The sequence below is a fragment of the Danio rerio genome, chromosome 14, assembly GCF_052040795.2.
Source record: "Danio rerio strain M-AB ecotype USA chromosome 14, GRCz13ab, whole genome shotgun sequence".
Taxonomy (NCBI): Eukaryota; Metazoa; Chordata; class Actinopteri; order Cypriniformes; family Danionidae; genus Danio; species Danio rerio.
This window is the reverse complement of record NC_141034.1, coordinates 40842707-40869343: the sequence shown is the minus strand read 5'-3', so window position 1 is coordinate 40869343 and position 26637 is coordinate 40842707. Positions and strand designations below refer to the sequence as shown.

Below are 26637 nucleotides of genomic sequence, written 5' to 3'. Positions count from 1 at the left end.
GCTGCGCGAGTCTCCCACATATTCATAGCTGCTCCGTGAGACCTACAAATCATGGCAACGAGGGTGGATGAACAAGAGAACAGATCGCGAGAGGCACATCGATGTTCTAAGCATTACAGTTGTTAGGTTAAATAATTAGATATAACTTTTTGTAGTATACTTATTGCAATAAACAGAAGTTTATAGTCATATTTTTAGAGGTGTGCACTTCTCCAAACTCTTTCAGTGACACATGTTAAATGATTATTCCATCATCTGCATTGTCAATCATTTCTAAATCTGTTTTATCTTTTTTAGTTCTGTAAAGCTGCTTGTGGCCATGACATGTCCACACAAAATGGTTATAGGAGACATGTTTAAGGGATTACAACATAATTTGTTCTCTAAGATAAGGCGAGATACCCTGAGGGAAAATGTGTTTTATGCATTTAAAGCTTGATGCATCAGAATCAGTACTCGGTATATCGGAGTGAGATCGGAGTATCCATAGTATTCAGGTTTAGAAATTTAACAGTCAAACATTAACATGGTCATCCTTGTATAAATTATTTTTAAAAATAATAATATCTTTATCTTTTAATCCTGCAGATACACATTGCAATACCGATGCTCAAACAAGATATTGTGCAGCCCTAACGTGTGTGAATTGGTTTAATTTTTGTTGCTATTGTGCTGGGTCAAAAATGTGACAATATGTCATCTAAATAATATACATTTCAATAACAATCCAAAGACGTGGTATAGTCGAATTGAATAAACTAAATTGACCATAGTGTACTGTATGTGTGTGAATGAGTGTGTATGGATGTCTCCCAGTACTGGGTTGCAACTTGAAGGGCATTCGCTGTGTAAAACATATGCTGGATAAGTTGGCGGTTCATTCTGCTGTGGTGACCCCTGATGAATAAAGGGACTAAGCTAAAGGAAATAAATTAATGAAATTGGTTTACAGTGTACACATATGAAATAGTACTTCTTGTGAAATTCAAAATAAAAGAAAGGAAAAAAGTGAAAAAATAAAAATAGGAAAAAAAAATAAAAATAGGAAAAAAAATAATATTCTGATATTGTTTTCTCACCCTTGAAGAAAGCTGAAAGCTTGTGGCCAATGACTTCTATAGTAAATATTTTCCTACTATGGCAGTCAGCGGTTTCCGACTTTCTTCAAAATATCTGTGTTAGTGTTCAGCAGCAGAAGGAAAAGCATGAGGGTTTGGAACCACAAGGTTGATAGACACGAAGTAAAATTACAGTTTTGGGTGAATCCTCAAGTGATTCCAAACCTTTATGGTTTTTTTTTTTTTGTTTCTGTTGAACACAAAATAAGACAATGCTAAAAACATGTAAACATTGACTTCCATGTAGTTGGAAAGACAAGGCTATGGGGGTCAATAGCTACAGTGTTCCCAAAATTTACTCTTTTGAGTTCAACTAATAAGAGAAACTGTTCACTATAGTGAACTATCCCTTTAAGTGGCATTCATTTAATTAGTTTAGTTGCATTACATGAACATGCATGTTGTTATATTGTACTTATAAATAAAACACTATCTGCATGCAATAAAGTAATTGTGACTTTTGCAAGGCTTTTTTTATTTATATTAATTTTTTTTAACAAACCATTTATTTATTTTTTTTTTACAATTAAGCATTTGACAATTGCTTTAATCCAAAGTAACTTACATTGCATTGAAGGAATTTTTTTTAATCAAAATTTGGAATTAGTTTTACCCTTTTTTTTGGTCTTATCTTGGTCTTAACCTTAAATTCTTGATTTGATTTTCATTCAAGGTTCTCATGCAAATGTTTGACCGTATGTAAAGCCACATTACTAACTTCAACCACAATATGTTTAATTATTAATGAAAATAAAAGGTTTTTAAAATCCATAAAAATTAATGACTTGGAACATACTGGAACAGCAACAATATAATAAATGAGCTGACCAATTAAAGCTGCACAATAGAAATGCCTACTTGAAGAATTTATGCAAATTGCACTGCCTTAACATGCAATAAATTAATGAACACGAATGTGCAAACAGGTGCAGACCGTACATACATGTAGTCATCATATCCTACAAAAAACAATGCTGCACACCTCACCTTATGGTCCGAGTCATAAATCAAATAACAGTCCTGCAGAGGCAACACAACATTATATAACACTCAGAACAGGACGATTATGTTACCTTTGTGTTAGTGCCGGAGTATGGAGACCTCTGTCATCTGTAAATATATGTGGATTTGCGTGCACGTGACCCCGCTCGACTCGGCCGTGCTTTTCGGCTTGATGTATCTGTTCTGCTTACTCTGGCCAGCTCTTTGTACACACCGATTACTCTCTGTCCCGGCTGCTAGTGCTCTGCTAAGCACTTCAATCCATCATTGCCACACCTGCCCTGATGCAGGGCCCTTGTTAAATCATACTTTTCCATACCTAGACCTACAGGACAGGGCAGGGCAGGGCGGAAGCGAAAACTACAGCACTGCAACGCTGCATTTCCACTGCTCTACACTTCCCGGAGTGTTAGGGCTAGACTTTATTCTGCTATAGCATTTATACCATGCAATGCAGAAACGCATTGATTTGCCTATCAGAAATCAGTTTTTAATAGCAAATTTTAAGTTTAATAAAGTGTTGTATTTTTCAAAAGGTAAAAAAAAAAACTTTGGATATGTTAAAGGGTTAGTTAACCCAAAAAATATTGTAAAAAATCTATTATTAATTACTCCCCGTCACGTTGTTCCAAACCTAGAGACATATGCCCAGTTTCAGTGAGAGCTCCCTCATCCTCTATAGACAATGATCCTGAGATCCAGAAGAGTCCAATAAAGGAACCAAAAAACACTGTTAACACATACCATGTGCCTTCAGTGTTTCAACTGAAAACATACAAAGATACATACAAAGACTTTTATAATTATAAATGGTATATAAATATAATGGTGAAAACGACTTGCCAATGTGCTCTGCAAAAGATCAAAGTGCATATTTACTTCATAAAATATTGCCATTGCATATTGCATTGCTGATTCTAAAGTGAGTCACAAACCAGCTACATTGTTTTCAATATGCATTGCCGGTGTGCATACCCTCATAGAATACAAAAGCCCCTTTCACACTTACAGACCTTTCCGAAAAATTACCGGCAATTTTTCAAAAAGAGAAGTTGAAACATTAACGTTAATTTACTAGATTGCTGCTCTGTGTGAACGCAGAAGGAAAATTGCTGTAAAGAGCGTGTTCACGTTTAGAATGCAATGACGTGAGATGTCTATTCCAGCCAATCAGAACACTCATAGGCATTTACATCAGCACTGTTTATCAAAATAAAAGTCTCTGAATATTTTCCCAGACAATCAGCTGCTAGATGTTAGTAAGGTAACGTTTCTAAGTTTCTTTCTAATGCCAACTGTGTCAACTTTTCCATCCGTATTTTCAGTCAGTGTAACACCCAAATTATTCATGTATTCAATTAATTTACACTAAGTCTTCTCAAACATTGAAGAGTTCTTTTTAAGATTAAACATTATTTTTTTCAACAGGAACATAAGAAGAAAGTTCTCTAAGCCATACAATATGACTTGGTGGTTCTACTGATTTTCAATGTTTAGCAATACATTTCTTTGCTGCTATCAGAGCCATTTTAATTAAAGGTAAATTTTTCCTTTGATCGAACAAAAGAACCGATTCGTCCCCCAGTAAAATAAATTTTGGATCAGATTAGTTGTTCTCAATACTTATCCATCCACATAATTTGTAATGTAGTCAGATGTGTAAACATACATGAAGCTAAAGTTTTAAATAAAAGTGAAACCATCAATAAAAGCCTGACCTCTTATATGTTTAAAAATACAAGTGCTGCCGTTTATAGATCACTTTTGACTAATGATGTCAGAATTTATCTGTATGTTGGAATGAATGTGTGAATGGTCTTTTCTGGAAAATTTCCGGAATGTCTTTGCCTGTGTGAACATCGCTTTTTTGAATTACCAGTAAATTTGTTCCTGAAAATTTCCAGATATTTATCAGTATCACTGTGTGAAAGGGGCTAATGTTTACAATTATAAAGATACATTTTGTGGAAATGGCACATGTGATGTGGAATCCCCTTGACAATATGTCATTTTGCCTGTAGTAAATCCACATATTAATGACATGACAAGGAAAACATTGACATTTTTACAAAGGTTTTCTTTTGCTTCTTTGGCACACAAAGGTGTTCTTGGAGATTGGTATGATTATAGTTGAACCACTGAAGTCACATGGAATGTTTTGACAAATGTTTTTGTCCTTTACTGGACTTTGAATGTCTTAGGCCCATTGCTGTCTATAGAGAATGAGGATGAGTAGGGGAGTGCGGGGGTCACAAAAGTACAATTTTTTCAAAAAAAGTAGTTTTAAAAGAATGTGTTAAACAGAAATATATTTTCTGCTGTAGTTAATAGCTCAAAAATTTCGTCTATTAATATCGGGTGGTTTTTTAAACAAATGTAGAACAGTTTCAAAATAATTTCACTTTAAATATAAATTGCTCATTGTTACTTTTGACCACGTCAGTGGGGACAAAAGTAACATACAGGTTTTTGAATATTTTTTATTGTTATTGGCAATATGCATTATTCCAAACACTAAAAATAAAGTGGAAGTGGAAAATAATGCATGGCTATTAGCAGTGGGGCATTAATAACAGTGTTACTTTCATCCCCAAAGGAACTCTTGCCATTTAAATCTGATTGACTTTTAAATTGAATAACTCAGAGATTTCAAACTTAAGGGTGTGTTATTGCACTAAACAACCAATAGACTTATTATTACTCTAATTACTCAGACAACTTGTAATAAGACAAAAAGTATTGCACCAATAATTACATTTTTGCACCTAAAAACTGAAATTTGGAGCTAACCACAGGAAATATCAGATGATTTTTGGAAGCTATCAAGGGTTGCATGCTGAACGTGCTGTTATAGCCAGGAAAGCAAATGTTTTCAGGGCTTCGAGAAAATCGGTTTGTTACTTTCGTCCCACGTTACGCCTGTCCACGCTCTCCCCTAATTAATGACAGAATTACATTTCTGGATGAACCATCCCTTTAATTTAATCAGTAAAAGAAATCTAAAGCTAAATAAATATAACTTCTTTACATGATCTCTGTTCAGTATATTTTTGCATAATATATAATATTCAATCACTACAGAAAGTTAATCCAGTAATAAACTGTATTCATATTATAAAGGTTTCTTAATTAATCTATAAAATATATGTATTAGAATTGCATAATTTGCTAGCTTCAGACAGCCATGAAAAATCAAGATCGGTGCATCACTAAATGTTATTAGATGCCAAATCTGACACCAAAACATTTAGAGACCACTGTACAAACTGTCACAGCATGAACAGCTTTACTGATTATAATGAAGGCAGATTTTGTTTACTGTTGCCGAGTAACTTCATTGCATAGGATACAGTGTATGTGTGGTCACAGGTGCTCATAAGTTAATTCAAAGACAAGTACAAGGACCTTCAATGAGGTTTGTTAAATAATCTTACTAAAGTGTTAGTTTTCAGCCTTTTGCTTTTAACTCAAATGCTAAACAATGTGAAGCACCTGATGCCCAGGTTTATATTCATTTCTTAGAAAAATGTAATATTTTGTCACCATCTAATCAAACAAAAGTTTTGAGCTCTTTTAATTTCTAAGAACATGAAAATTGACCAGAATAACAAACCTTTTGATTCATTGTGATTGAAAATCAAGGTTATTTCATTAAAAAAAAAAAGATTTCTTAACTCTTCTGAAGTTAAAACCTTATTATTGTGTTGATGAAAAATAAATATCAACGTGTCAAAAAACATAGAAATAACAAAGTCGTCGGCAGTTGCCATGCTTTGACAACAGAAATACTTAAAAAAAAAAAAAAAAAAAAGTATTTGCAACCCAGGCTCATTCTGAAAACGTACCGCTATATACATTTCTGGAGAGCACCAAATATGTCCCAGGAGCTACAATTTTTTTTTTTTTTTTTTTTGCGAATTCACCAGAGGTCACTATGTATGCTTATTGAGATCTCAAATTTCTCACAAGTGCAATTCACGTCTCATCTTCATACGTAAATCCACCAGAGGCCGCTGTTGACTGACTGACTGACTAACTGACCGATCGACTGACCCACCCTCCTCCTTCCCTGAATCCAACCAATAGTGTTTTCAAAGCACCGATTGGCCAGCTACCACCCACTTCCCTAAACCCAACCTTCAGTTTTAAAAAGCAGACCAGAAAAAGAAAAGCTCTCATCTGATTTTTACTATATTCTCACCCTGTTATTTACTTAAGTTATATTTAATAATATATAATTTTTTTTTTTTTTTTGTCTTCAATTTTTACCTTATCTGCTTTCTGGAACCTTTCTTCACCAAACTCCAACCCTGTTATCCTGGTCAACTTCTCTCTGCATCTCAAGTCCACTGACGTACATGGTGAGCTAACTGGACAAACTGGTAACAGCAGGAAAGCCATCCACATGGAGGTAAGCGGTCAGCTGGTAAGCACGAAAAGGAACGGCGTCATACCACACCGTAGCGTTTATTTTAAAGATGAATTTCAGCCATACGTACTTCTGGCTACATAATTCATGATCTCAAGAAATGTATATAGGGCTACGTTTTCAGAATAAGCTTGTGTTGGCTATTAAATATAATATCTGAAAAATAAATGATGAAATTAGCTATTCTTTCTGATGTCAACATTGCAAACATCACTTTAATAACAACACATATCAGAATGAAGCTTCATGTGATGCTGAAAAATGATGCAACAATGATGAAAGCCATCTACATTTTAAAATATATTAAAATGGAAAAGAGTTATTTTAAATTGCAATGACATTTTACAAAATAAGGGACTAAACCGAAGGAAAATGAATGGATGAATATTTTACAATATTAAAACAAGTCTTTGATTGATAGAATACCCTGAATCAAAGAATTTCACAATAAAAGGCATGACTGCACCCTTATATAACATTTAAAACATTTGTCTAAAAAAATTACACACTGATAATCTCATATAAAGATTTAGCTCATACTCCCCAGCCTTTATGTCTGATAAATCCCTCTAAAAAAGAGTGTGCCAGATGATTAAACACGCATGCCGATAATTATCACGTGATCTAAATCTATTTACGTGCCGCAATAACTCAATCATTTCGCTGCATTTCATCAGGATTGTTAAGCAGACGTGTATATATATATATATATATATATATATATATATATATATATATATATATATATATATATATATATATATATATATCCCCAGCCATAACCTCAATGTGTCAGGCTGCAAACAATGTGAAAAATCTAACAGCAGGAATTCAGCAATACACATTTCCCCCCCACTGCCTGTCCTTAGATATTCGTGCCTAATGTGAGGGTGTCACATTCAATTTGACTCTGGGCTAATGCAAACACAGTGACGCCTAATTGAAATCCATTGGAGTTATAACCACAGATTTACTGCGCAGTGCTGGACATTTAATACGGCACTGTGATCTATAAAAGCATGTTTGAGATACTCAGGGACATTTATTTGACATTAAGTAGTGGGTAATATGAAGTACTTTTTTTCTAGTGTGCTATGAAATAAAATCCTAGCTTTAATGTTATTTAAGTAATATAGCATGTCTTTGAAAGTACAGAGCAATTCCATCTCTAACTGGTATTTCCTCAAATGAACTGAATGTTGTTTCGTTCTCTGCTGAAATTCACCTTTAAATGACAAATGTGAATTGAATATCCTATTTGTGTGAGTGTGTTTGTGTGTGTTTCCTCAGCTAATCTATATCCTGGAAAACTGCTGATGTTTCAGCAACCAGGAACTACAAACAAAATACTTTCTTTGTAATAGTCTTGTAGGACCAGCGTATTTATATATGCTGCTTTCGTTAAATATGCTTTCATAATAATGGGCCGCTGTTCAGAACACAAGTCTTTTTTTCTCAAGATTCATGCTGAAATAAATAATCAAATTTGACCTTTTGGTGTGAAATAAGCATGTGTTCTGTGGAAAATATTCTGTTTTATGATAACAGAATTGCTTTGTATTACAAAGATCAGATTAGGTTGTTTGTTGCTCTCTTTGTGACTTGTAATGCACTCTGCATTAATCTACATTCCACTGATACAATGAAAATAAGCAATGAATGTTTACAATAAACAGCCAATGTATTATCACAATTAGGGCTGCACGATGTTGGAAAAATCAGATATTGCGATACTTTATGTTCTTGGACATATATTGCAATACGAAAACAGTTTCGGGGGATGGGGGGGGGGGGGGGGGGTTATGAGACAAAATGATGGCATACTCAATAGCTCTCCAGTGCACAGTGTTTTATTTACAGCGCAGTGCTGGCAGGTGGAAAAAACGGTCCACAGCAAACAATATATATGCAAGTGTCCAAAACAAACAAAAAAAAGTACCAAAGAAACAACCAAACAGAAAAATAAAGATGAAAAAAAATATATATATATATATTTACAAATTTAAACAAGTATCTACAATATACAGTTGAAGTCAGAATTATTAAACCCCCTGAATTATCAGCCCTGTATATTTTTTCCCCAGTTTCTGTTTAACAGATATAAGATTTTTTCAACACAATAATTTTGACCTTAAAATGGTGTTTAAAAAATTAAAAACTGCTTTTATTCTAGCCAAAATAAAACAAATAAGACTTTCTCCAGAAGAAAAGAAATAATATCAGACATGCTGGGAACATTTCCTTGCTCTGTTAAACATCATTTGGGAAATATTTAAAAAAGAAAAAAAAATTCTAAGGGGGGTTAATAATTCTGATTGCAACTGTATGTACAAAGAGGTTTGCTCATGGGTACCTTTGTAACACTCTCACTGACTTGGTTAACAAGCAAATTGTAACAAACTTTTATAGGCCATATTTTGGGACCTCTCATTAGCACTCATAAACATTTATTCATTCATTCATTCATTCATTCATTCATTTTCTTTTCGGCTAAGTCCCTTTATTAATCTGGGGTCACCACAGTGGAATAACCCGCCAACTTATCCAGCATATGCTTTAAGCAGCGGATTCCCTTCCAGCTACAACCCAACACTGAGAAACACACATACACTATGGCCAATTTAGCTTATTCAATTCACCTATAGCACATGTCTTTGGACTGTGGGGGAAACCGGAGCACCCGGAGGAAACCCACACCAATACGGGGAGAACATGCAAATTCCACACAGAAATGCTAACAGACCCAGCAGAGGCTTAAACCAGCAACCTTCTTGCTGTGAGGCGATCGTGCTACCCACTGCGCCACTGCTGTGATGTATGAATTTCCCTTTGGAAATGTTGAAGATCAGGAATGGAGTTATGGTGTAGGAAATGTGTTATGAGAGACACATTGCCAACAGCAAGACAACAGGTAAGTAGCAGCGACTGTGTGTGTGTGTGTGTGTGTGTGTGTGTGTGTGTGTGTGTGTGTGCGTGCGTGCGTGCGTGCGTGCGTGTGTGCGTGCGTATGTTTGCTGCAAATGTGCACATTGCAATTTCGATGCTAAAATGATACTGTACTGAATATTGTGCAGCACTAATTACAATGCAAAAGTCCGCCCACGAAGCTCTTAAAAAAAAAGCTAGCAACATCAGAAACCTTTCTTTTAATTCATCATCACTTGAAAATACTTTGTTTTTGTAAAAAAATGCTGGTTTCCACACAATCAAGTTTAACTTAGAATTAAGTTAGCTTAGTTTTTTTTTTTTTTTTTTTACAAAAAATTGACTGGACATAAAACAATTAAGTTGTCTTGTTGTTAAGTTTGTTATAAAAAAAGCTCAATAATTGTGCTGTTTCAGCTTATTTTATATGAGCAACTTGAACAAACAGCAAACATAATTGTTTGAGTGAGTTTTCAAAATAACACATATACATTAATTTGAAATATAAATATTTAATCAAATGAATTAATAAGAATTAAGTAATAACATCAACACAACTGTTCAACAATAAGACTGGCTCTTAATTAAAATTACATGAATGAAGAAAATATTAAAACATTAACAGCAGCACAAACAGAACTACATATAATTTGGCAACATGAAACATGAACCGAGAGGGCTTAATTATTGTACCCTATAATTTATCACAAAGCAGCGTTCTGCCTACAGAGCACAGAAAAAAAATAAAAATATATTATTATCAACTGAAATATGTTGTGCCATTTTTTATATTTTTAAAGGTCAAACACAGAATGTATTACTATTTATTATTAATATTATTATTTATTAGTCAGACAATTATTATCAAGAGTGAAAAGAGCTTTGCTCAATATTTTTGTTGAAACCTTGATACAACAATATAAAATTAATCTAAAGAATATATTAATTAATGTATTTATTTGAAAGAAATGCTTAAACATCATTTATATTATTAATGAAATAAAGATTGTCATTATAAAATATTAATTGCAGCACAAAAAAAATCCATTAGGCCTCATGCAAAATTAAGAGAGTGCTTAATTATAATAATAACCTATCATTTATCAAAAAGTGGCGTTCTGACCACAGAGCACAGCAAAAAAAGTAATAATAACAATAAATCAAGTAAAATAATTAATGTATAATGATAAGTGCAGACAATGTTCACTTGAGAAAAACACAAGACTGAAATGGGTGCTTTTATTTGACATTAAGAACTGAACACCGGAGAGAAGATCTGACATTATCACTCTCGAGTGCCAAATATCTAGGGCATAGCTGCCATTTGAATATGATAAATGCCTCACTAAGAACCATACCCATCGTAACAATACAAAGATGAATTGGGAATACAATAAACAAAGCGGACATATGTTTCGTAGCATGCAAACCCCAGGAGATGATCTATATGGCATTAATCACTCCACTGAAGAGCATTAAAAACTCTCAATGCACATAGCAAATAGGCCTCGTTTTATATAGCTTTATAGTGTTGTCACCATACTGGATGTTCTAACTGATACAATGCCCTAATGCCATTTTTTTATGCCTTTTGGGGGAAAATTCTAAATATAATAAAAATGTATATATTTTTTTGCATATTTTAATTTCATTTTTTCAGAGTTAAAGCCTAAAGTATGGAGGAAGAAACCTGCAAAAACAATAAATAAATAAATATGCAAATATATAAATAAATAAGTAAATAAATCCATAAATTCCGACATAAATAAAGCAATAAGTAAATAAATATGCAAATAAATAAATAAATGTATATAAAAATCCACAAATTCCTGCATGAATAAATATATAAGTAATTAATAGTGCCTGCAGGTAAATAAATAGTTAATTAAATAATTAAACAAATATTGGGACCCTTTTAAAACGTTTAATCATTCTTGATCGTAGTTTCGTATTTACTTTTCCTCAGCTCAACATGCTAATGAGAGGGTGTCTGTCAATCCCCAGAAGCCAGTCAAAAAAATCGAATGCATTTTTTTTCTAACGATCAACCAATAATGGCATAAAGACCGCCTTTTGATGATTGACACACACCCTCTCATTAGCATGTTGAGCTGAGGAAAAGTTAATACACCAGGAATTACGTTCATCAGTTTAGCATTTTCTTAAAGTTTTTGTAGTTTATGTAATTTTTTACCTGCCCACACTATTAATTATTGATATATTTATTTATGCAAGAATTTTTTCGATACATTTATTTGCCTATTGTATTTATTTATTATTTTATTAATGTAAGAATTTATAGGTTTATTTACTAATTTATTCATATATTTGCATATTTATTTATTTATTTATTATTTTTGCAGGTTTCGTCCTCCATACTCTTAATAGCTTAAATAAATAAATAAATAAATAAATAAAACCATTAAATGGACAAATAAATATATTTAATGGAAAAATGAATAAATACTTGAATTAAATTAAATTAAATTAAATTAAATTAAATTAAATTAAATTAAATTAAATTAAATTAAATTAAATTAAATTAATGGATACATTAATACAAAATGATAATAAAAAATTAATGAATTATTGTTTCCATTGTTTTGAGCCTTGTAAATTTCTAATAAGAAGAGAAAAAAAATACTAGCATAACTATTAAAAAAAAACATTGCTGATGACAAGATGACAGTAATAAATAAATAAGCAAATTACAACCATGAATACAAATAAACAGATGAAAACAGTACTTAACATTTCTCAGATATATGTCATACAATTAATTATTTTTTTTTTTTATTAAAAAAATTATTCCTCAATTTGTTTACTTTTAGACATAACTGACAGTATCAGAGATGGATGTTTTGATGTTATTTGACATATAGACTGTTAAAGTGTAAGATCATGTACAACAGAACTCTGAGATAAAGAGACGCACAAACAGTGTGGGAGTAATGAGCTCTCCACAGCATTGTGCTTTTGAACTGACAAATAGAATAAAACAGCTTTTATTTTAATTAGATATATTGGGTAACACATTTAAATGCCTTTACTGTCACATTTTAGTAATTTAATCCATCCTTGTTGAATAATATCTATTTTTTAATCTTTCTAATTAACCGTGTTATTTTAGTTTTACACAGTTTTTACATTTTTGTCCAAGTTAAATTAAGCCAATATAATGAAAATGACAAGAAACTATGAATACTTAAAACTGAATGTGACAAAATAATGAAAATGCTAAGTATTTTCAAAATAATAATAATAATAATAATAATTTCCCCAGTGATGTGTTGCAGCTGGAAGGGCATCCGCTGCTTAAAACATATGCTGGATAAGTTGGCGGTTCATTCTGCTGTGGCGACCCCAAATTATGATTTTTGTCAATCTGTTTTCTCTGTAAAGGGAGCCAAAACTGTGGATTGCTTACCTTTTAGCCCAAAGTCAGAAAGTAAAATAAATAATTTTATAATGTTATTATTATTATTGTTGTTATTGATAACATTTTAGATTAAGTAACAATCCACATCATTTACTACTGGTTTCTGGTAAATTAATTTTATGCCTGCCTATTAATATATCAATGTTTTTAGCACTTATAAAGTATTATTTTATTTTACATCTCTACTACCAAATACCTAAACCCAACTACCTTACTAACTATTAATAAATTGTTTAATCAATTAAAATTGAGCTAAAAGTCTTAGTTAATGGTTTGAAGCTGGGATGGGAAGAAGAGCTGAAATCTACATAATAAATCCCTAAACTAACATACAAAGTGCACATTTAATCAGACAATACATTTTAAAAACTTTTAATAATGTACCATTATTATTATTATTATTATTATTATTATTATTATTATTATTATTATTATTATTATTATTATTATAAAATGGGAGGAAAAACTGAAAAACTACATAACAAAACCCTAACCTAACTCATACAGTGCACTTTCAAACAATAAAAAAAGTATTATGATGATCACGAGCACACATTTAACATATTACTCATTCATAATCTGTTCAAAGATAAAGCGAAATGGCAACCTCTCTTGTTTACACAAATACTTTTTTAAAGAATCTCAAACTTTTAAAAGCAAGCATTGCTTTATGTCCAGTCTATTTCAAAGTGAAAGTCGCATCAGTTGCAGGCATGGTTACTTCGCGCAAGGAAATTTGAGCCCGCAAGCATTTAAACACTCTAAACACTAAAGCCCTTGTCAGTGAGTGAGAGTCTCTCCATGTGCGTGATCATGCTCTCATTCGGTATTCATCTGTTTTCTTTTGCAAACACGAACTACGGTTTGTTTGTTGTTGAACTTTTCTTTTAAGAGAACTTTAATTTAAAAATTATTTTTAATCAGCCAAAGTGGCTGGTGGGTGTGGCTGTCTAACCTGCTACAGCTGAAATCTACTCGCATTTGGCGGGTGTTAATGTCAAGCCCTGATTATTATTATTATTAATATTGTTAATATTATTATTTTTTTTTTATTATTATTATTATTATTACAAAATGGGAAGAAGAGCTAAAAAACTGCATAACAAATTCATAACCTAATACATTTAGGTTTAACACATCTCATGCACATTTAATCAAATATTACACTTAAATAACTTTTAAATCTTTAAAAATGTTTGGTCATATTCTATGTCTTACATTTGAACATATAAAGTGATAGATCCTTTTCAGGGACATAAATCCTTGTGAGAAAGAGAGAAAACGACAGGTATCGTTGTGCATCAATACGAGTAAAAGTGATATTGTATCATTTTAAATATACTTCAGCACGGATACATATCAAGCGATCGATACTTTAGACAACACTACAGCTTTCTACAGCAAAGCGTATACTGCATCAAGCAAACACTGCACGAGCAGAGGAGTGTAATTGGAGCTGCGGTGCTGGAGATGGATTGGGGTCGGACTGTCAGACGGATAAGCATCAGATCAGAGGCTCGGTCCGGCAGGATGATGTCTTTGGCTCCGCTGATCCTCGCTCAGGCGGGTCAGGCTTTTCCAGAAAGCCCACAGTGACAGCAGAGCACACACGTATCGACACACACCTCATTACAAGCACTGTTGACTTAAGCAAAAGGGAGCTGCGAGCAGAAGGACAGACGCTGGAAGACAGACGACTGGTGTTCTGCATCTACCTCATATTGTTAGAGCAAACAAACATCTTTATGGGGCTTCTACCGGATGTACTGTGGACAGTGTTGAGGATCTTTAGCTTGTATACATTGATCTATCTGCAATAAAACAAAACAAACAAGGGGCCGTTTACACAAGACGTGATGCTGAATTATAAAACCATCGATCGTGTGAGATCAGTGTACATTTTAGTCAAATTACTAATAAAAAAGTTTGAATGTAAATACAAATCAAGAATAAAAGGGGGATTTTAAGACAGAAAAGTGAAATATGCATTGGCTTGGTTTGACAATGCTGGAACAATGGTGTTTTTTTGGTTTGTTTAAAATGATGCAGTGATACTGTACAATTTTAGCTGACCTGCTTTAGTATTATGCATAGCACAACATCCTTATAATTATTATTTATTTTAATAAATAGTAAAAAATTTGGGATTTAACAGGATTTTTTATATAATAAAAAATAATATTAATAATAAATTTTTATATTTATTATTAATAGTATATGCTAAAAGATCTTAATATGTTTTGTGCAAATTGTTTAAGCATAATCTGATAAATAAATAAAAAACATGATTTCAGGTCACTCATCAGGCCATCGGACCCTGCTGACAAGACATTAAAAAACAGTTAAATAACGCATTTTAGGATATTTTGCAGAACACCAAGTTATCTTAAGTTTGAAATAGAAATATTGTAGAGTTTTTAAATATTTCATTGTCACAATTTAATGTAATGCATCCTTAATAATAATAATAAACAAAATAAACAAAATAATAATAATAATAATAATAATAATAATAATAAGTATTATTATTATTATTATTATTATCAATCTTATTAATATTATAACAGCTGAAAAATGCATCAGATATATTTATAGATGTACTTAATAAATTATTTCATATAAAAAAAACTGCAGGAACTACCTCTTTGAAGGTGCCTCCTCATCTGCACTTCCACTTATTCAGTGTTTATTTCAGACGTGTTTCTCTTTGCCTCTATATCTTGCTGAACAGTAAGTTAAAAAACAGCGTTTATTTGAAACAAAATATTTTTTAGTTGTCAATATTATTTTTATTGTCATAATTATTATTATTATTATTATTATTATTATTATTATTATTATTATTATTATTATTATTATTATTATTAAAATCTGAAAAATGCATCCAAATTAGTATATTTACTTTTTTTTTTTTTTACAAAAATGCTAAACTAATCCTACAGTGTGTGAACAACCCTTTTGAAGGTGTCTCCTCATCCGCACTTCCACTTATTCAGCGTTCATATTTTAGACATGTTTGTCCTTGCCTCTTTTCTGAGGGCACACGTAATCAAATCTGCAAGATGCCTTCCCGCCATTAAAGCAGGCGGTTGTTTCGAGAGATTCACATGTAATGAAGGGAGCTCCAGATGAGCAATGCTCTTTGAGATGCAACAGCTTCAGGATGGATGTCAGGATGAAGGGTTTGAATTTAGGTTTGGCAGGGGGAACAGAGCCTCAGACAGAAGCACAGGCGCGTTATGCATCCGTTAACTTCAAAACAACACCATATAGCCTGCCGCTGGAATCTAACGCGCATCTATATTAAATGCAGGGGAAGAGCAGAAGTGCCGATTTGGGCTCTTTTTCACCTGCGCGCCACTATCGCTGTTTGAGGAACTGAGTCTGTCTTGTTGTGATCTGATCTACATTATGGGTTGCAGCAGGGGGTCCGCGCAGGAATAATCCGGATTGAAGCAAAGAGGTGACAAAGATGGAAGCGGCAGAGATGAAACCTCCTGTAGAGCAGCATGTCAAAATCAACCCAGGGGGGCTTTTACATTGCACCTGGTTTTTACGCCCACCGAAACAATTGCAACTGGACACTTGTGATGGGAAAGAAGAGAAGCTGAAATTTAGGTTTGAGCACCACCAGGATCTATACATAAAGTAAACCAATTAAACATAACTATAATCCTTTGAACACATGATGACTATAAGATTTCAACATGTAAACATATAAACATGTCTGAAAGAAGCCAATTTTTTGCCATTTTATGCCAAACAAAAGTTTTAAATGGCAAAAAAAGGTCATCAGTAGTTAACTGAATAAAAGAAAAAAAAATACTCAAACAAATGACTAGAAATTGTAAATCCTAGAAACTGGGGTTGTCAAGAGGTCTTTTCTTTTCTTTCTTTTCTTTTCTTTTCTTTTTCTTTTCAAGCTAAAATAAAATAAAAATACCTACGGTAATTGGTTCTTGCATCTTAAGTGTGCACATTTGCCCATATGCCTAGCATATGCCAATATGTTTACTAGGGCTGCTCGATATTGTGATATTTTATTTTTCTTTGGTAAATACTGCAATATGAATAAATTCACTTTCCCAGGGTTGCAGTTAGAAGGGCATTCGCTACACAAAATATGCTGGATAAGTTGGCAGTTTATTCAGCTGAGGCAACCCCAGATTAATAAAGGGACTAAGCAGAAAAGAAAATGAATGAATGAATGAATGAATGAATGAATGAATAGTTTCACAAGGCCGACTGAAAAGCTCTATTTGTAGGTTTTCAGGAGAATCTAACAGTATTCAGGTACAGAAATTAAATAATCACAATGCAAAAAACTTTTCTTCTTCTTTTGTTTTGTCTTGATCTACTCCTAATATGTAAAAGAAAAATCTTAGATCAAGTAAAAATATATTGTTATGTTTTCACCTTCAGAAGAAATGTCGAAATTAAGAGTTTTTTCCTTAAAATAAGCTAAATTATCAGCCAATGGGGTGAGTCAAATTTCAGGCATCACGGTGGTGCATTGAGTAGCACAATCGCCTCACAGCAAGAAGGTCACTAGTTAGAGACCCGGCTGGGTCTGTTGGCGCTTCTGTGTGGAGTTTGCATGTTCTCGCCGTGTTCGCATTGGTTTCATTCGGGTGTTTCCCCCAAAGTCCAAAGACATGCGCTACAGGTAAATTGAATAAACTAAATTGTCCGTAATGTATGTGTGTGAATGTAAGAGTGTATGGGTGTTTCCCAGTGTTGGGTTGTGGCTGGAAGCCTAGCCGCTGTGTAAAACATATGCTGGATAAGTTGGTGGTTCATTCCGCTGTGGTGACCCTGTTGTAAATGAGGGCGATGCCAACCCTCTTGTGCACCACCAGAGGGAACCATCGCCAGAATTCTGATTCGACTCACGGACTCAAAATCCCATAAGCCCTGCTACCTGGCACTGATTACGGTCCAGGTGCAACTCATCAGCTCTCGTGTATATATACCGCACTCACGCTCCGGTTCGTTGCGAAGTCTTGATTTGCCTGGCTGTCATTTCTGAGCGTTCCATACTCCCTGCTTCGGACTGATCTGTGTTTCTGACCCTGTGCTTGTTCTACGATTACGAAAGACATCTGCCTGCCCCTGATCTCCAGCCTGTTATTCTGACCAGTAAGATATCTGCCTGCCTTTGAACTTTTGCCTGTCCCACGTTCTGTCTCCTGGATTGCCCCTTTGTGTTTGTTTGTATGTGTGCTCTTAATAAAGCTTGCAAATGGATTCAATGCCTTCTGACTCATCACAACAGAAGACTTCGCCACTACAGAATCCAGCAGCTTTAGCACAAGTCTCGACTGAACTTTCCGCTCAAGCCACTCAGTTAGCCACCCATCATCAACAACTCACCCATCTAACTTCTCTCACGGAGGAACTGGTGAGAGCTATGCAGCAACTCCGTCATCCGAATCCTGCAGTTACCCCGCCTGCTACCATGACAGCTTCTCAACCAACGCATGTCTCCAATGCTCCGGCTACCGTAAGTCCCCGATTAACTTTTCCTGAAAAGTTTGATGGGTCACCTTCTCGCTGCAAAGGCTTCTTATTGCAATGCAAACTATTTGTTAACCAACAACCTGCATTATATCCCACTGATTCTAGTCGGGTGGCTTTTGTATGCAACCTGTTAACGGGGAAAGCGCTGGAATGGGCTACAGCGATATGGAAGGAGGAGGAATGTAACTATCCCACATTTGAAACTTTTCTCAAGCAATTTCGGGAAGTGTTCGAGCACCCAGCAGATGGGAGAAGTCCCGGTGAGCAGTTACTTTCTCTTACACAGGGGCGTAACACAGCTGCAGAATACGCCCTGTCATTTCGCACTCTCGCCGCTCAAACTAACTGGGTTGAGGATACACTGAAGACACTATTCAGACGGGGTCTGAATACCAATCTACAATCTGAATTGGCTTGCCGTGACGAAGGAAAGAAATTGAACGAACTCATTGAACTTACCATCCATCTTGATCATCTGATTCGCAGCCGTAGAAATCCTCGCACACAGCTCCATGTTTCAAGTGACACGCCCCCTGATGAACCCATGCAACTGGGTTTCACCCGTCTCACCCATGAAGAAAGAATGCATCGATTGCAAAATCATCTATGCCTGTACTGCGGTCAATCAGGGCACAGGAAATCCACCTGCAGCGTACGACCTCAGACACCAGTTCAATCGCTGAGTCCTTCCCATGTTCCTGCACTTTTCAGTGTACTGATTCCTGTGATTATTAAATTTGATAAAAGAATGATTAATACTACGGCTCTTGTCGACTCTGGATCTGCCGGAAACTTTATATCTAAGAAATTTGCTTTATGTCACGAACTATCTCTCAGCTCATATGATTCCTGTCTTGCAGTGGAAGCACTAGACGGTCGTCCTGTGGGTGAAGGACGCATCCGTATGATTACTAATAAGCTACAGTTACAAGTTGGTGTTCTACACATTGAAGAAATGCAATTCTACATTATTGATTCAGTTAATCATCCACTGGTGTTGGGACTGCCCTGGTTAAGGCGACATGATCCTCATATCTCCTGGAGGGACGGACAGATATTGCAGTGGAGTGAGTCATGCATGAAACAGTGCATCCAGCCCATTCACAAAATTCCATTACGAACCACCAATGTGTTACCTGAACTCGTTGATGAACTAATCCCCATTGAGTACCATGACTTACATGAAGCTTTTAGCAAACAAAAAGCTACTCAACTTCCCCCACATCGACCAAGTGATTGTGCTATTGAGTTAATTCCAGGTTCAAGTCCTCCAACGGGTCGAATATTCCCTCTGTCACAACCTGAGCACAAGGCAATGTCTGAATATATCGACGAGGAATTGGCCAAGGGTTTCATCCGACCTTCTACATCTCCTGCTTCAGCTGGATTCTTCTTTGTAAAGAAGAAAGATGGCAGTTTACGTCCCTGTATTGATTACCGAGGGCTCAATGAAATCACCGTAAAATTCCGCTATCCATTACCCCTCGTACCTCCTGCCCTGGAACAATTAAGAAAGGCTAAATATTATACCAAGCTTGATCTTCGCAGTGCATATAACCTTGTCAGAATCCGTGCTGGTGACGAGTGGAAGACCGCGTTTTCCACCACTAGGGGGCACTATGAGTACACGGTAATGCCCTTCGGCCTGTCAAACTGTCCATCCGTGTTCCAATCTTTTATGAACGATGTCTTTCGGGATATGCTGGATCGCTGGGTCATCATTTACATCGACGACATCCTCATATATTCAAACACGATGAAGGAACATGTTGAACATGTACGTATGGTGTTGCAACGCATGATTCAACATCGTCTGTACGCCAAATTAGAGAAGTGTGAATTTCACCAGACACAGATCGCCTTTTTGGGATACGTCATCAGTGCAGAAGGGATTACCATGGATGATACGAAGGTACAGGCAGTTCAACGATGGCCGTTACCCCAGAATCTCAAGGAGTTGCAGCGATTTCTAGGTTTTGCCAACTTCTATAGACGGTTTATCAGAGGCTTTAGTTCAATAGCCGCACCATTAACAGCCATGACCAAACGAAAGTCCCACAAACTATCCTGGTCCTCTGAAGCACGCCAAGCATTTAGCGATCTGAAGACTCAATTCACCACAGCTCCTATTCTCCGTCATCCCAACCCAGACCTACCTTTCATTGTGGAAGTGGATGCATCCAACACAGGAGTCGGCGCTGTGTTATCTCAACGTCAGGGTCAACCATCCAAAATGTATCCATGTGCCTTCTTCTCCCGTAAATTGACCAGCGCAGAACGAAACTATGATGTGGGAAATCGCGAATTACTGGCAATGAAATTAGCCCTGGAAGAATGGAGACACTGGCTGGAGGGGGCTAGTCAGCAATTCACCATATTAACTGACCACAAGAATCTGGAATATCTTCGCTCAGCCAAGCGTCTAAATCCCAGACAAGCTCGTTGGGCTTTGTTCTTCACCAGATTCGACTTCATTGTCACCTATAGACCAGGGAGTAAAAACAGTAAGGCAGATGCACTATCCAGGCTATCAGAGGATAAAACCCCAATTAGTGATGAAACCATTATTCCTACGAACTTACTAGTGGCTCCAGTACAGTGGGACATACTTACCGAGATCCAAGAGGCCAACCGAGAAAACAACCCTCCAGTAGACTGTCCGAATCACCTGATTTTTGTACCCAATAACATACGTACCAGATTACTGACCCATATTCATGACACTCCCAGTTCGGGGCATCCAGGCATCACTGCAACTTTGGAGTTAGTCAAAGCCCGTTTCTGGTGGCCGTCCCTCACGAAGGATGTAATTAATTATGTTCAGAACTGTAAAATTTGCCAAAGCACGAAGGCATCTCACCAAACCCCTGCTGGCCTGTTACAACCGCTACCGGTTCCGCAACGGCCCTGGTCCCATATAGCGGTGGACTTCATTACGGATCTCCCTGTTTCCCAGAACAACACAGTCATTCTCACGGTGGTTGATCGTTTCTCCAAGGCTTGTCGCCTAATACCGTTGCCCAAATTGCCCTCTGCCTTTGAAACCGCAGAAGCCCTGTGCAATCATGTATTTCGAATGTTTGGCTTACCTGATGATATCGTCTCAGACAGGGGATCCCAATTCACTTCCCGGGTATGGTCCGCTCTCTGTAAAAATCTAAATATTAATGTTAGTCTCACCTCAGGGTACCACCCTCAATCCAACGGCCAAACTGAACGTATGAATCAAGAAGTCATTCGATTTCTACGTTCCTACTGTCATCAGCAACAGCACGACTGGAGTCGCTATCTGATGTGGGCAGAATATGCACAAAATTCATTAATAAAGCCAGCCACGGGTATTACGCCATTCAAATGTATTCTTGGCTACCAACCACCCCTGTTTCCATGGTCCGGAGAACCCACTGAGTTACCTGCTGTCACGGATTGGCTGCAGCGGAGTGAGGATGTCTGGAACCAGGCTCACAGACATCTCATGAGGGCAGTCAGGAGGAGAGAGATTCAGGCGAACCGTCACCGACGCCAGGGACCCACGTATCAACCGGGGCAGTGGGTGTGGTTGTCGACACGAGACCTTCGTCTGAGATTGCCCTGCCGCAAACTCAGTCCCAGGTATGTAGGGCCATTCAAAATTGTACGCCAGATTACTCCAGTGTCTTTTCGCTTAGCCTTGCCTAATCATTATCGTATTTCTCCTACTTTCCACATGTCATTACTCAAACCCGCTGGTGGTCCACGAGAGGAGGCGGTTGAGGAGGAATCGGAAACCAGGACCCCTCCACCTGTCATGATCGAGGGCGAGGAAGCTTACCTCGTTCGAGAAGTGCTGGACTCTCGACGTCGGGGTGGCGCCCTCCAATATCTGGTGGACTGGGAAGGGTACGGTCCAGAGGAACGGTCCTGGGTGAATGCTAGAGATATTCTAGACCCAACTCTCACGGAAGAGTTTCATCAAAGGTTCCCAGAGAAACCAGCCCCCCGACAGCGTGGTAGACCCCGGCGTCAGGTGCCTTCTCGCTTCAGGAGCCGCTCGCAGGAGGGGGGTTCTGTTGTAAATGAGGGCGATGCCAACCCTCTTGTGCACCACCAGAGGGAACCATCGCCAGAATTCTGATTCGACTCACGGACTCAAAATCCCATAAGCCCTGCTACCTGGCACTGATTACGGTCCAGGTGCAACTCATCAGCTCTCGTGTATATATACCGCACCCACGCTCCGGTTCGTTGCGAAGTCTTGATTTGCCTGGCTGTCATTTCTGAGCGTTCCATACTCCCTGCTTCGGACTGATCTGTGTTTCTGACCCTGTGCTTGTTCTACGATTACGAAAGACATCTGCCTGCCCCTGATCTCCAGCCTGTTATTCTGACCAGTAAGATATCTGCCTGCCTTTGAACTTTTGCCTGTCCCACGTTCTGTCTCCTGGATTGCCCCTTTGTGTTTGTTTGTATGTGTGCTCTTAATAAAGCTTGCAAATGGATTCAATGCCTTCTGACTCATCACAACAGACCCCTAATTAATAAAGAGACTAAGCTGAAAAGACAATGAATGAAAGAATGAATGAATGAATGAATGAATGAATGAATGAATGAATGAATGAATGAATGAATGAATGAATGAATGAATCTTTGTTAACTTCCAAACATCATAAATTTTTGTGCCCAACATGCAAATTATAAACTTTTTATTTATTGTAAACTTAGCAGTGACTCGATCTACAAATCACATGTGTTCTGTGGCTCATAACAATAATTCATATTCAACATTGCATTTCTCGCGATGTGACTATTGCGGGTGCACACATTGTGATCTCGATGCTGAAACGATTTATTGTGCAGCCCTACTGTTTACCACATTTAAAATGCCTAAGATGGAAAAAAATAAAATATACAACTACTTTTTTTTACTATTTTTATTTGAATTGATTGTTTTAGCTGTCCTGTATGGTGACCTTGAGTGTCATGAAAGGCGCCTTTAAATAAAATGCATTATTATTATTATTATTACACTGTAGTTGAAATAATGGACAATAAATTACAGACATTTACCATAAAACAACGGATGTTAAATTAGATTAATTTCCTTAAAATAAAATTTCTGGTAACTTTCTATAAATTACGGCAAATGTATGTAATTTTATCCCAGCTGCCGGAAAAAAAACAAACATAAAATAACAGATTTGTTTTTACAGTGTACTGTAGTATTTGTTTAGTTTAGATTTAATTGTAAGGAGTAAAAACCTCCAGAGATGTAATCAAGTAAGGTCAGTGTGAATTAAGTAAGTAATACTTAAGGAAAGTAATGAAGTAAAATCACTCGTGTTTTTTAGACAGTTGCATGTTTCTCAACATGCTCCACAAATGAACATAACGGCAGAGGAGAGTTCAGGTCCAGCTGACTCATTATTCAGCACCTGTTAGACTCAGACACAGTACAGCTATGGGACAGGCTTTCATTGGTGGCAAAATGGATCTTTTCAAATATAGATGAGAATGCGACTGCAATTTATTACACATCTTGTGATTTATTTTCTGGTCGCTCTCTCAGGAAAACCAATTCAAGCTGGCAGGGGAATACAAGCAAAACCAAGTCGCAGGGAGTAATTCTATCGCTCAAATTGAATGTTACATTCTCTAATAAACAGGTCATGGCCAGGAAATAAAGCCTGGCCACAACAAAATATCTCTTTTTTGTTGTGTTGTAGAACATAAAAAATATCCGCAGCTACAAATCAGCATAGCTGAAATTACATTGAGAGCACTGGAAGCATTGCTTGCCTGTTAGGAATTCATTCAGAATTAGACTCATCTAAAACAATCTGAACAATGAAATCACACGGTTTTCTGTGCACTGAGTCATTTCTAACTCAGGTTCATTGGTAAAGCGTGCCTCTTTTAGGTGAGTTCTGAGATGAGGAAAATGTGGAATACGGTGATAAAAACTAAATTAGCTGCATGTCAAGGAATTTGGCAGGTTTTGCATCAACAAACAGTGAATCAAACTGCAATATGGACTATTTTATAGTAATGTTAAACCACAAAAAGATGATTCAAAAATGGATTCTGCATGTCTGTGTAAATGGCACTATTTACTTTACTACGCATACATGGTTTTCATTGAGTTTTCAGCATCTGTCATCTGACTATATGTGGTAATGTCTAGATGGCATATAGCCGCAGATACTCACATCAATATAGCATCAATTTTTGACACTGTACAAACATAATTCATATTTGTACGGTGCTGTGAGGGTTGGATTTAGGGTCGGGGTAGATGTAGACCTTAATAAAACAATGTAATGGGTAATTTAATAAATAATATGAATAGTCCTCTGTATAATTACTGTTTTTACATTACTCTGAGGGTAGGGTTAGACAATAATAACACACAATGTAAAGGGTAATTTATTATATAATATGAATAATACTCTGTATAATTACTGTTTTTACTGTGAGGGTTGGGGTAGGATATTAATAAAATGCAATTAATGGATAATTTATGAAATATTATCAATAAGATTCATTAACCTCCGGCTGCAGATGTATCACTTCTAACAACAACCTTTATACATAGACATGAACTTCATCTCCAGAGCTGCAAAGAGAGTCACTTCATCAGACTCTACGTCGTTCATCATGTCATGTACTAGACATTGAATTTAAGTTTAAGTCAATATATTAGTGTGCTTTATTTAAAGAAATGGGCGACGCAGTGGCGCAGTAGGTAGTGCTGTCACCTAACAGCAAGAAGGTTGCTGGTTCAAGTCTCGGCTGGGTAAGTTGGTGTTTCTTTGTGGAGTATGCATGTTCTCCCTGCGTTCGTGTGGGTTTCCACCGGGTGCTCCGGTTTCCCCTACAGTCCAAAGACATGCGGTACAGGTGAATTAGGAAGGCTAAATTGCCCATAGTGTGAATGAGTGTGTATGGATTTTTCTCAGAGATGGGATGCAGCTGAAAGGGCATCCGCTGTGTAAAACATATGCTGGATAAGTTGGCAGTTCATTCCGCTGTCGCGACCACATATTAATAAAGGGACTAAGCCAAAAAGAAAATGAATGAATGAATGTAAAGAAATTGTCACAAATATGTTAATATTGGTATTTTTATTTGGTATTTTACTTATTTACCACATAGGGATGAGTAAGTGGTACATAGTACTAAAGTGCATTTGTTAAAACAGTAGAGTAAATACCTACATTTAATGGGATAGTTCACAAAATACAATTATGTAGCCATTCACCCTTCACTTGTCACAAACTAGTTTGAGTTTCTTTTAATAAAACAATTCTGCTGTGGCGACCCCGGATTCATAAAGGGACTAAGCCGACAAGAAAATTTATAAATGAAAATTTTTATTTTTTGAAAAATGTTGGAAACTTGTAAGCATAATACTTGTTTTTCATACTAAGGAAGTAAATATTCTAACATTTTTCAAAATATCTTTTTTATGTGGAACAGACAAAGGAAATTTGAGTTATGGAATCACTTGAGGGTGAGTAAATGGAGTGTAAATGTTCATTTTTGGGTGAACTATCCCTTTAAGTGCCATTTATATCAGCCTTTTGTACCATTTTAAAACTGGTGCAAAACAGGAAAGCAGCAACGTCATGTCATGTTTACAAAATTCCCTTATCACTTAGCCAATGCAGGTGACGGCTACTGTTGCACTTTTCAAATATTCCTTTTTTCTTTTGCGCAGTCTGGTCGATCTCAGTATGCAGAGATGTGAAGCCGTTACATGTTGACTTCTAAGCCCTTGCCATTTTCCCGATCGACCTATGTTCAATATCCTGATTGAGGCCAATCATTACACCAGCTTGCTGAGACAATAACTTTCACTCAGACAGCGGGCTTCACCAAGGACTCTGGGGATCTAATGTTTTTCCTGTGGCACACCGCCTCATGGCTTAAGGCATTAGGAGATTCAACTACACGCCACAACCTGCACCTCAAAGATATTGATATCAGAGGAATACTTTCACGTGCTTTTCATTCCTAGATGATCATTACAAAAGCATTACAAGCGTAGTGCTTAAATTGTTGGGACTTCTCCAAAGCCAGATCATATTTTACCTAATTTATTGGTGCGATTGAATTGCAGAACGTTTTCATTTTAGCAGGGGGCCGTGAAATGAGAATATTCCAACATTGTCATAATAACATTGCGCAGCAGAGGTAGACGGTGTTAGAAGAGGACATTGAGAGAG

General features: G+C 36.3%; 1 protein-coding gene and 2 long non-coding RNA genes across 5 annotated transcripts in view; all 3 read right to left on the bottom strand.

Moving 5' to 3' along the window:
* Positions 1 to 26637, bottom strand: part of si:dkey-237h12.3 — a 312347-nt gene that overhangs the window by 155662 nt on the left and 130048 nt on the right. The window lies entirely within an intron of this gene.
* Positions 1285 to 5939, bottom strand: LOC147840865 (uncharacterized). The gene is made up of 2 exons (XR_015507824.2): positions 3601 to 5939; positions 1285 to 3424 (listed from the first exon to the last, which is right to left on the bottom strand). It is a non-coding gene; the product is annotated as an uncharacterized LOC147840865 (long non-coding RNA).
* Positions 16833 to 26282, bottom strand: LOC147840864 (uncharacterized). The gene is made up of 3 exons (XR_015507823.1): positions 22942 to 26282; positions 17240 to 17728; positions 16833 to 16993 (listed from the first exon to the last, which is right to left on the bottom strand). It is a non-coding gene; the product is annotated as an uncharacterized LOC147840864 (long non-coding RNA).